Genomic DNA, 13,444 nt, shown 5'->3' on the forward strand with positions numbered 1-13,444 from the left:
AGACTTCCCTTAAGCTAGAAAAATGCAATTAAAAAAATTAAGCACTGTAGAAGAAAAATAGATTAAAAAATACAGGTTAAAAATTAATACATTTTAACTCATTTTGAACCCCTTCCATAATAAGAGATTTACAAAATCGCAACCTTCATCAGCTTCACTCCTCCCTATTTAGATTCTTACATGTCATTCAAATTAAAAAGATGGGCTGTGTTCTAACAGCATGTTAGAGATTGTCTTAGACGATCATATGAATTTTCTGTTGGGAGTGACAGAGTTAAGTCATTTTTGTCAAATACGTATATACTACAGAGAAATGGGAACATGAAAGGGAATTAGAGGAGAAGGAAACAGATAAAATGCTAAACATTTACTCAGCATCTGTCTTTAAAAATGAAGATTGAATTTTATCCAAACCAGGAATCAGATTTCCTGGGGAAGCAGATGAAAAATTAGAGTTTGCAGAATGCAGCAGAAAAATGGTTATTGAAAGGATACAGCCTTTTAAAATTGACAAGGTTCCTCGGCCAGATTACATACACCCAGGAGTGCTGGAGAAAGTGGGGGTGGAAACTGAAGAAGCAATAGCAGCATTTTCACAAGTTCACTCAATTTTTATTCACTTCAAGATTCAGAGAGAGATCTGAAGATTGAGAAAATGGGTCACATAATTTTTTTTCACTTCAGCACATAAAAAAATAAAAGGAGGGAAGGGGGCTGTGGATGTAAGAAACCTGGTTCAATCTGTTTGTTAGTGTTGTGGGAAGAGACTGCAGAAGTGTAAAAAAGGGAAAGTGACTCAAAGTATGATGAAGGATAAAATGTCACACAGTGCACCACTGTCCAGTTAAGGACATCCAGCCTTTTTCTGTGTGAGAGGGATTCTGTATAATATGTTCAGATTTATCGAGGATGTTACTATTGTGGTAGACAGGGAACATCAAACAATAAGAATCCACACACCCCCTGCTAATTTCTCCACATGACATTTAAGTGTACCACAGAAGCATCTTTTAGACCATTCCATGTTGGTCTTCTAGAGAGACAGACAAGATAGTAGACAAAATTTTCTAGTATGCATTCCTTCATCAAATTCAAACAGGCCAAACACTGAAATAAAACACCATTCCAAGATGTAGATATACTTTAACTTCTGAAATGTATCCTGGCTCAGAACTATATTACCAATGTCATATCCAGTTAACTACAGATATGCTAACTCACAAGTCGCAATGTAGAATCGCTTCAAATGTTCTGGCTAGAAATTCTTACTTGACAGCTACATTTGCCACATGGTTTAAGGAAGGTTTGTATTCTACTCTATCTACTTGGAGGTCATGATAACATCTCAGAGCTGGTTAAATTCTAATTCCACAAGGTTGCAGTATTTATTGTCAAAGAGCACAATAGTAATGTTTCTGAATGGCTTAAAATTCAATAGTGTGTAGTCTGGTGCTGCCCGAATAAATGAGAGTTGGGGTGAAGAGAAGGGTGTGTGTAAAACTGGTGGGGCAGTTCAAGCAAAGAAGGTTATATGTATCCTATATGCAGCCAGAATTTGGGTAGAATCAGATTGACACAGTTGGAAGCAGCCATCACAACATAAGAACATAAGAACATAAGAAAGGCCGTACCGGGTCAGACCAAAGGTCCATCTAGCCCAGTATCTGTCTACCGACAGTGGCCAATGCCAGGTGCCCCTGAGGGAGTGAACCTAACAGGCAATGATCAAGTGATCTCTCTCCTGCCATCCATCTCCATCCTCTGATGAACAGAGGCTAGGGACACCATTCTTACCCATCCTGGCTAATAGCCATTTATGGACTTAGCCACCATGAATTTATCCAGTCCCCTTTTAAACATTGTTATAGTCCTAGCCTTCACAACCTCCTCAGGTAAGGAGTTCCACAAGTTGACTGTGCGCTGCGTGAAGAAGAACTTCCTTTTATTTGTTTTAAACCTGCTGCCTATTAATTTCATTTGGTGACCCCTAGTTCTTGTATTATGGGAATAAGTAAATAACTTTTCCTTATCCACTTTCTCAACATCACTCATGATTTTATATACCTCTATCATGTCCCCCCTTAGTCTTCTCTTTTCCAAACTGAAGAGTCCTAGCCTCTTTAATCTTTGCTCATATGGGACCCTCTCTAAACCCCTAATCATTTTAGTTGCTCTTTTCTGAACCTTTTCTAGTGCTAGAATATCTTTTTTGAGGTGAGGAGACCACATCTGTACACAGTATTCGAGATGTGGGCGTACCATGGATTTATATAAGGGCAATAATATATTCTCAGTCTTATTCTCTATCCCCTTTTTAATGATTCCTAACATCCTGTTTGCTTTTTTGACCGCCTCTGCACACTGCGTGGACATCTTCAGAGAACTATCCACGATAACTCCAAGATCTTTTTCCTGACTCGTTGTAGCTAAATTAGCCCCCATCATGTTGTATGTATAGTTGGGGTTATTTTTTCCAATGTGCATTACTTTACATTTATCCACATTAAATTTCATTTGACATTTTGTTGCCCAATCACTTAGTTTTGTGAGATCTTTTTGAAGTTCTTCACAATCTGCTTTGGTCTTAACTATCTTGAGTAGTTTAGTATCATCTGCAAACTTTGCCACCTCACTGTTTACCCCTTTCTCCAGATCATTTATGAATAAATTGAATAGTAGGATTGGTCCGAGGACTGACCCTTGGGGAACACCACTAGTTACCCCTCTCCATTCTGAGAATTTACCATTAATTCCTACCCTTTGTTCCCTGTCCTTTAACCAGTTCTCAATCCATGAAAGGACCTTTCCTTTTATCCCATGACAGCTTAATTTACGTAAGAGCCTTTGGTGAGGGACCTTGTCAAAGGCTTTCTGCAAATCTAAGTACACTATGTCCACCGGATCCCCCTTGTCCACATGTTTGTTGACCCCTTCAAAGAACTCTAATAGATTAGTAAGACACGATTTCCCTTTACAGAAACCATGTTGACTATTGCTCAAGAGTTTATGTTTTTCTATGTGTCTGACAATTTTATTCTTTACTATTGTTTCAACTAATTTGCCCGGTACCGACGTTAGACTTACCGGTCTGTAATTGCCGGGATCACCCCTAGAGCCCTTTTTAAATATTGGCGTTACATTAGCTAACTTCCAGTCATTGGGTACCGAAGCCGATTTAAAGGACCTTAGTTAATAGTTCCGCAACTTCACATTTGAGTTCTTTCAGAACTCTTGGGTGAATGCCATCTGGTCCCGGTGACTTGTTAATGTTGAGTTTATCAATTAATTCCAAAACCTCCTCTAGTGACACTTCAATCTGTGACAGTTCCTCAGATTTGTCACCTACAAAAGCCAGCTCAGGTTTGGGAATCTCCCTAAGATCCTCAGCCGTGAAGACTGAAGCAAAGAATCCATTTAGTTTCTCCGCAATGACTTTATCATCTTTAAGCGCTCCTTTTGTATTTTCATCGTCAAGGGGCCCCACTGGTTGTTTAGCAGGCTTCCTGCTCCTGATGTACTTAAAAAACATTTTGTTATTACCTTTGGAGTTTTTGGCTAGCCGTTCTTCAAACTCCTCTTTGGCTTTTCTTATTACACTCTTGCACTTAAGTTGGCAGTGTTTGCGCTCCTTTCTATTTGCCTCACTAGGATTTGACTTCCACTTTTTAAAGGAAGTCTTTTTATCTCTCACTGCTTCTTTTACATGATTGTTAAGCCACGGTGGCTCTTTTTTAGTTCTTTTACTGTTTTTCTTAATTTGGGGTATACATTGAAGTTGGGCCTCTATTATGGTGTCTTTAAAAAGGGCCCACGCAACTTGCAGGGATTTCACTTTAGTCACTGTACCTTGTAACTTTTGTCTAACTAACCCCCTCATTTTTGTATAGTTCCCCCTTATGAAATTAAAGGCCACAGTGTTGGGCAGTTGAGATGTTCTTCCCACCACAGGGATGTTGAATGCTATTGTATTATGGTCACTATTTCCAAGCGGTCCTGCTATAGTTACCTCTTGGACCAGCTCCTGCGCTCCACTCAGGAATAAATCTAGAGTCGCCTCTCCCCTTGTGGGTTCCCGTACCAGCTGCTCCATGAAGCAGTCATTTAAAGTATCGAGAAATTTTATCTCTGCATTTCGTCCTGAAGTGAAATGTTCCCAGTCAATATGGGGATAATTGAAATCCCCCACTATTATTGGGTTCTTAATTTTGATAGCCTCTCTAATTTCCCTTAGCATTTCATCATCACTATTACTGTCCTGGTCAGGTGGTCGATAATAGATCCCTAATGTTATATTTTTACTAGAGCATGAAATTTCTATCCATAGAGACTCTATGGAACCTGTGGATTCGCTTAAGATTTTTACTTCATTTGAATCTACACTTTCTTTAACATATAGTGCCACTCCTCCCCCTGCACGGCCTGTCCTGTCCTTCCGATATATTTTGTACTCCGGAATGATTGTGTCCCATTGATTGCTCTCAGTCCACCAGGTTTCTGTGATGCCTATTATATCTATATCCTCCTTTATCACAAGGCACTCTAGTTCACCCATCTTATTATTTAGACTTCTGGCATTTGTGTACAAGCACTTTAAAAACTTGTCCCTGTTTTTTAGCCTACCTTTTTCTGATGTGCCAGATTCTTTTTTATGTGACTGTTTATGATCTGATCTGGCCCTTACATTATACTTCTCATTCCTCTGCTCCTGACTATAACCTGGAGATTCTCTATCATCAGACTCTCCCCTAAGAGAAGTCTGTGTCCGATCCACACGCTCCTCTGCAGCAGTCGGCTTTCCCCCATGGAATCTGTAGCTGCCAGTTAGCAGAGCTCAAACAGAATCATCTGTGTTTCCCTTTAATGAGCTGCTGCAGAAATGTTGCCTCTGTCTAATGTGCAGCCCTCATGGTTCATTCTCAGCACGCTTTGTTTACTGTGACATCATCTTTGCTAGCTACCTTCTGGAACACGCAATCTGGGGACGTGTGACTGTATGCTGACTGATAGCCATGGGGGGTAGCCACAGGCCACATTAGAAGTTTTATGGCGCAGGATAAAAATACATCAGGTTCTTGAATCAGTGCTTGTCTTCAGAACTGTGGAAACTCCACAGAAGTATCATGGACCAAACTGTGAAATTTTAGAATGCACAGAGCCCATCATTAGTTTTTCAAATACATTTCACAATGTTATGTAACAGATGAAGAACAGTGGCCAGGAAGATAATTAATAAAAAATATTAGATGAGAGGCTATAGTGATACAGATTAGAATATAACTAACCAATGTTCCAGTGTAGGGCAAGGCTTCAATTTACTTGTTGAGTGTCTCTTCTTCAATACGTTCTTCATGGCACTAAATACTTGAAATAGGTGAAACAATACTGCTTCTGTGTGGACGTGAAAACTAGACAGAATAGGGAGAAAAGCAGATGGGGGCAGAGAGAAAACAAAAAATGTGTTAGGGTGTTCTATTCCCCTCATCCTGTTGTGTGCTGAAGAGCCACAGGCAACCTTTTGGATATCCTTAATAAATGGCTGCACTTCTGGTAAATAACAAAAACCAGATCTTAAGAACATAAGAATGGCCATACTGGGTCAGACCAAAGATTCATCTAGCCCAGTATCCTGTCCTCTGACAGTGGCCACTGCCAGGTGCCCCAGCAGGAATGAACAGAACATGTAATCATTAAGTGATCCATCCCCCTGTCACCTATTCCCAGCTTCCGGCAAACAGAGGCTAGGGACACCATCCCTGCCCATCCTGGCTAATAACCATTGATGAACTTATTCTCCATGAATTTATCTAGCTCTTTTTTGAACCCTGTTATAGTATTGGCCTTCATAACATCCTCTGGCAAAGAGTTCCACAGGCTTACTCTGCGTTGTGTAGATCAGTGTAGTTCCATTGAAGTCAATAATGTTACACCAATTTACACCAGCTGATGATCTGGCCCAGAAAAGTGTTTCCAAAGTAACAAAAGCATCATCAATCTTATCTGCTTAGAAGCCACTACTATTCCCAGGAGCTCATCCAAATTGAATATATATTTATATACATATAGATTTAAATAGATAGCAGGTGCCAGACATTGATTACAAGCTTTAGACTGTTCCCACGCTCTTCTAAACAAAAACAGCTCACATGGACTCCAATTTAATAGAGTTATGGGCTTGATGAATACTGGGGAAATTCCATGACCTGTGTTATGCAGGCAATCAGATTAGATAGTAATAATGGTCCCTTCTGGGCTTAAAATCTATTAGAACTAAAGAATCCTTTAAATTACTAAATTAATATATAACCCTGTGCAAAGCAATATATCTACCCTAAAAATTGTACTTCTTGCTACCAAGCCAGATTTGATGCCAAAGACTGCATGATGTGAATTTCTTACATTTATATAGCAACTTTCATGCAGAACGATCCCAACATACTTCACAAGTAGATCCACAGATGGGGCTACTCATATAATAAGGTGCTATGGGCTTTAAAATTTTGCATGAATAGTATCTGTTTATTTTCAAGCATTTCTTTTTATTTTTATAGATTAACATTTTTACAATTGAGTGACATGGGGGCGGGGAGGGCAAAAATGCGAGGGGGACCCGACAACAGATGCTGAAATTCAAAAAGTTAAAGCTTTATAACCATTACAAATAAATTGTCCATACCCCTTGTCAAAATCTACAAAGTAAATGTCTTTGAGTCAAACTCTAATAAGTTCTCAAATAGCATTTTTCTTACTTTGCCTATCTGTAAATTTTAATAATTGATGAAAATATTTTTATATTGGCTTGTGTGTTTATGGTGAAATTGATGTTTATCAACATTTACCCAATAAAAATCGAATCCTTCCAAACCTAAATATGAGCAAGGCTGTTAGAAACTGTCCCTTACAAACCATAAGAGTGACTTTTAGTTACCTCTGAGGCAAAACATGGCAACTATTTAACCATGCACAGCAACTTTAAATCATAGTCCAGGGCAGGAAGTGATTATGCCTTACCTGACTGAATCTAGGATTAGAATATTTTAGGCAGTCAGAATTAATACAACTTTTAGATAATGTTTTCACCTCTTAGCTCAGAGAGCTGAGATACTACAGTAGGTCTAAAACTCCAAATGTTTGGGGAAATTACACTGCGGGGGTAGGAATTATGGCTAATTATTATTTAGACTAGTGTAACACCCACCATGTGACAGCTGCTTTCTAAACACAGAGGAAGACACAAAGATGGATGAAAACGATGGAAGAAAGGAGCACAACATACCAAACAAGTGATCATTCAAAAAGGGAGCAGAGCCACACTAAGGAAAACTGGAAAATAGTTTGTGCAAATCCCTACACACTAAAACTGCTGAGCATAGCACACCTCAGCCTAAAGAGCCCCTTTCCAGGATGAGAAGACAGGTCAGGTTCTAAATATGTACATTTTCTAACATGATCTTCTATCCAATGGTTACACAAGGAGTCAATTAGCTTAATTCATGTACCTCCTGTGCTTCCTATGATGATGATAGTTTAGTCGCTACTGCCTAGAGCTGTGCAAATAACTTGCATTTTTTTATTTGGTTTACTGGCAGTTCAGAAAACAATTTAAAAATTCATTTTTGGATGATCCAAAATGATTTTCTTTTCACATTTTCAGCAAGTCAAAAGTAAAAAAAAATGCATTTCAGGTTGAATTAAATGGTTTATTTGTCCTCCAAATGAAACATTTTGTTTTTAAATTTTAACTTTTTAAACATTTTAAAATAAAATTAAATGAAATTTCCAAACAAAAAGTTATTTTGAATCAAAGAATCAAAATGGTTTATTTAAAAAATGCCCAAATTAAACATATTTGAGAGATTTTTATTGTAACAACAATGTGATGAAATCAACACAAATCATAAAATATTTTAGTTGACCCCCTCTGCATTTTTTTTCCTGAAAAAGAATTTCATCAGAAAAATGGCACCCAATTCTGCTACTGACCTGCCCAAAATTTAACAGTGGGCTAAAAGAAACCATTTCATAACCCATTATAAATCTCTCTGCCCTCCAACCATTACTACTTTGCCAGCATATGTTCATTCTTATTTGTGCTCATCTGTACTTACTGTTGGGAGCACATCTGGCTCCCAACCTGGTCACTAGGCACCAGTTAGCTTAGCTGGGCCCAGCAAGCCTTTTTCATATGGTCATGCTTCCTGTTTGGGCAGCGGAGCCCAGAAGCCTGCTACTTGAGCCTTTCAGTGGCAACAGCATAGCAGCTGCTCAATGTGTGCCACACATGCAGCTGAGCTTGCCCTGCTCTCACTTCTGCTTCCCATTCCATCTCTTGCTCAAGTCCTGCTCCTGCCTTGACTCCTGCCTGCTTTAGTCTAGTCTTTGTCTCTCGTCCCTGATTCTGACTCAGATGCTGACCTTTGGCTTACACTTCGGTCTGGTGTTTCCAGTCCTAACTCCGGTTCTGACCTTTTGGTTTGGCTCCTTGACCCTGACTCTGGCTTCACCCTTGAACCGGTAGCTTGTCATTGCTACAAACTGCCACCGCAACTGCCAGACAAGATCCTGCTCCACCGACAAGGTAGGGCTGCCCACATCCCGGCAGCTTACATTTACAGCTGCTCCTTGCAATTTGCCCATATGCTGGCCTAAACCATTATTTTTAATAACCCCATTACGGCGACAAGTAAAAAAGCAATAAACGTAATCTTGAACATTTAACCTAGAACTGTCAATCTCTGTTATTTCCTAAGGGACTAAACTGAAGCAAAGCTAGGAAGCTTGTGCTGATTATTATACAACATGGTTTTTGTGCAAGTACAAATCCAGTCTGGAACACTCGTAGTCTTCCTGTGATTTCCATTTTGGATTAGAATTATATCTTTCCATTTCCTTATTCCCAGTGAAATATTTCTTTTTTCATAGCACCTTAAGACCACTCAATGACTCCATTACTGCAACATGAAGACTTTTAAAAAATATTGTATAGGTCTGATGAATCTCTTTCAACACTTTGGCAAGATAAAATAAAGAACTTTGGAGCTAATTAAAGAAACAGATGCAGGTAATTCTCAACTTCAGATGTCAATGAAAGGAAAAGAGAATTATCTTTTCAAGACTGTCATGATGCCCTTGTTTTCATGTGTTGAAATTACAAATTTTAATAGTATATGGAAACAATTAATAGTTAATATATTTGTAGAGTTATGACACATGCACTTGACACAATCGTTTCTGGGAAAAAAATGTTTAATTATAGTCTGTTGGTTTGATCCTGAAACCTTTTCTCTTGTGAATGCAACAGTACAACTGATGTCAGTTTGGGTACTACATGAGTAAGTCAATATTTTGGAAGTTAGACACCTAAATCAAACATTTCAGTAACAAAATTAAAGTGGAGTCTTTGTTTTTACAGAGGCGCTGAATGGTGTCATATACAGAAACATAGTCTATCTTAAACAGGAAGCATTTATTAAAGTAACCAGCTACAAAAAATATTCTTCCCCACAGCTTGAGTTCCAGTTTTGTGTCCTTTCTTTATCAATTACCCCACCCTGTCTGCAACTGTATACAACTTTCAGAGACATCTACTGGCTGAATAATATACTGCCAATAATTGTATAATTCCACTGAATAGCCACAGCTCCCACTGACACTTCTCCACACCCATGGAGGGTCTGTGCAGGATAATATTCTACTGCTCTTTTGAGAACTGGTATGGAGCCTGTCTAACTCACCAGTGATGGTTTACAGCTTCAAGGAAATATGATCAGCTGGCATAGGGCCAGAGCCAGGGCCAGGCCATGCTCTGGGTTGTGTGATGCCATCCAGTAGCTGGTGCTCGAGGAAAGTATTATAAACTAGTCCAAGTTTACAAGCAACAGCCTCTGCTTGATGAAAGTTTTACAAACCTTTGGCAAGCCTAGCTCAAGTTTGGATTTGTCATGAAACCCCAAATCAGGCAATAGCTTTTGTTACAGCAATCTCTCCAGCACTAATTAAAACCCCTAATGCCTTTCTCGCCTATAATGTACCATTTCAACACTCTAGGGCGGGAGTCTCGAACTCAATTTACCTTAGGGACAGTGCCAGTCCTCAAATCCTCCCAGCGGGCCAAGAATGTCACTCATGTTTCCCAGAACCCGAACCCAAAAACTCTGCCCCTGAAACTCCGCCTCCCACCTGCCTAAGTCTCTGGGAGGGAGTTTGGGTGGGGGAGGAGGTCTGGGGTAGGGGACTGGGATGCAGGGTGCAGGATCTGGGAAGGAGTTTGGGTGCAGAAGGGGTGAGAGGCTGGGCTCTGGGAGGAAGTTTGGGTAGGGGAGGGGATCTGGGGTGGAGTTTGGGTGCTGGGTGCAGGCTCTGGGCTGGGGGCACGGGGCGGGGGTGCAGGAGGAGGGAGTGGGGTTGCAGGCTCTGGGCTGGGGCACGGGGTGGGGGTGCAGGAGGAGGGAGTGGGGTTGCAGGCTCTGGGAGGGAGTTTGGGGTGGGAGGGTGTGTGTGGAAAGGGGAGGGGGTCTAGGCCCTGGGAGGGAGTTTGGGAGTGCAAGGGAGTATGTGGGCAGTGGGTGCGGGGAGTGTGGCACTAACCTGGGACTCCAAGGTGGGGCAGGCCAAGGGGCCTCCGTGCTCTGCTGCCCCCAGACACCATCCCCACTGCTTCCCATTGGCCGCAGGAGCGCTGGGGGTGGGGGCAGCACATGGAGACATAGCCCTACCCCAGGACTGCAGGGAGGGGCCGACAGCCATGGGGAGTGAGTGCACAGGAAGCCGCTCAGCTCCGCTGCGCTGCCAGTGGTGGACGGGGCCCCGGGCCATTTTAAATCACCCAGGGGACATGTAGAGGGAGGGAGGGAGGGAGGAGAGAGTGCCCGGGGGCAGCAAGCGGGGCCAAGGGAGAGACCCAGCCCCAAAATTGCTGGAGCCCTGCGGGCCACACTGGGGACGTTCTCAGTCGACTGATGGCCCGCGGGCCAGGACTTTGAGACCCCTGCTCTAGGGCTCTTTCCTCCATGGAAATTTCCTTAATAGAAGTTTACATGCACAACACACAGAGAACATAAGAACGGCCATACTGGGTCAGACCAAAGGTCCATCAAGCCCAGTATCCTGTCCTCTGACAGTGGCCAATGGCAGGTGCCCCAAAGGGAATGAATAGACAGGTTATCATCAGGGCCAACTTCAGGGTTTTTGCCTCCCCAGCAGCAAAAAAAACCCCAAAACCCGCGATCACGATCTGCTCTACCACAACCGCTTCAGTCTTTGGCAGCAATTAAGCGACAGGTCATTTGCTCTGAGGGCTGGTCCACACTAAGAAGCGGTGTCGAACTAGGGTACGCAAATTCAGCTACGTGAATAGCGTAGCTGAATTCGAAGTACCCTAGTTCGAACTACTTACCTGTCCAGATGCCGCGGAATCAAAGTCCGCGGCTCCAAGGTCGACTCCGCCACCGCCGTTTGCAGTGGTGGAGTACCGGAGTCGACCGCGGTGCTTCCGGAGTTCGAACTATCGCGTCCACATTAGACGCGATAGTTCGAACTCCGAGAAGTCGAACTCACCGCGTCGACCTGGCTGGTAAGTGTAGACTAGCCCTGAGAGGGACCAAGGGACCCGCTGCTGAATTGCTGCCAAAGAGCCAGACATGCTACCCCTTCCCCGTGGCCACTCCAAGCATCTGCTTGCTGGGCTGGTGCCTGGAGCCAGCCCTGGTTATCATCAAGTGATCCATGCCCTGTCACCCAACCCCAGCTTCTGACAAACAGAGGCTAGGGACACTATTACTGCCCATCCTGGCTAATAGCCATTGATGGACCTATCTTTCATGAATCTATCTAGCTCCCTTTTAAACCCTGTTATAGTATTGGCCTTCACAACATCCTCTGGCAAGGATGTCCAGAGGTTGACAGTGTGCTGCATGAAAAAATATGTTCTTGTGTTTGTTTTAAACCTGCTATCTTTTAATTTCATTTGGTGGCCCCTTATTCTTGTATTATGAGAAGGAGTAAATAACACTTCCTTATTTACTTTCTCTATACCACTCATGATCACATCCCCCCTTAGTCACCTCTTTTCCAAGCTGAAAAGTCCCAGTCTTATTAATTTCTCCTCGTACAGAAGCTGTTCTATACCCCTAATCTTTTTTGTTGCCCTTTTCTGAACCTTTTCCAATTCCAATATATCTTTTTTGAGCTGGGGCAACCACATCTGCACGCAGTATTCAAGGTGTGGGTGTACCATGGATTTATATAGAGGCAATATGATATTTTCTGTCTTATTATCTATCCTTTTCTTGATGATTCCCAACATTCTGTTCACTTTTTTGACCGCCGCTGCACATTAAGTGGATGATTTCAGACAACTATCGACAATGACTCCAAGATCTCTTTCTTGAGTGGTGACAGCTAATTTAGACCCTATCATTGTATATGTATAGTTAGGATTATGTTTTCCAATGTGCATAACTTTGTTTATCTAATTTCATCCTATAATACATATACTGGTAATACACTGTTCAACCTGTAGTTCTCGGCACACACTTGCACTAAGTTAGGGAGAGTCTATTTTTTTTCCTTTTAGATTTTGTCTTACTGATAGGCAGTATATCTTTACACTGCATTTTAATCAGCAACTTAATTTGACTAGTGCATTGTGAAAATTATGCTCCTATTTAAAAGGGCTACATTATTTTTGAATCCAAGAGACAATGTGAATCAGAGAGGAAAAAAGCAAATTGTATCCTTGTGAAGTCCATAGTATTGTGTTGCTCTGAAAAAATATTATGTTTGACCATATTCAGCTAGCATTTCAATCATACATGATGCATTGTACATTTTAGTCGTGGACTTCCTGAAGGCTAATTTCCTTGAGTGGTGTCTCTACTTGGAATTCTGAATTTTAGCAGAAAGTTTTGCAGCCAATCTCAAGATAATTTTGTGGTTAAAAAGGGACACTGTCAACTAAAAGTCCTTTTTTGTGTGTGCAAACAAACACATTTCTTTATCTATTTTATTACTAATGCCTTAACCTTGAGAATTTAAAAATCAATTTACTTGTCCATATTTAGTCTGTTTATTTGGGCATTTATCTTAGGCTGGACAATGAAAACTGAGGAGAGTTACTTACTTGGATGTATATAAAATGCTAAAAAGGACACTTACCCATGTGCTTTAGGCACACTTGGGAATACTTTAAAATGCTATGAAACTAATGATGGTGCATAACTGAAGTACATCAGCACAATGTAATACAGCCCTACCAGCAAACCAGGCAATTCAGAAGCTTAAATCCCTCTCCAGCAATTCCCCACCATTACAATTATATTCCCATCAACTCCCTGACCATCCTTTTTCCAATGCCTGTAAAAACAGATGAGCTAATCAGTATCTCATTAGTATAACCTACCCCAAGCTTTCAAAAATAAGGAGTCAGCCCCCACTCCCAAATCATGAG

The sequence above is a fragment of the Mauremys reevesii genome, linkage group 2 (genome assembly GCF_016161935.1).
Source record: "Mauremys reevesii isolate NIE-2019 linkage group 2, ASM1616193v1, whole genome shotgun sequence".
NCBI classification, from domain to species: domain Eukaryota; kingdom Metazoa; phylum Chordata; order Testudines; family Geoemydidae; genus Mauremys; species Mauremys reevesii.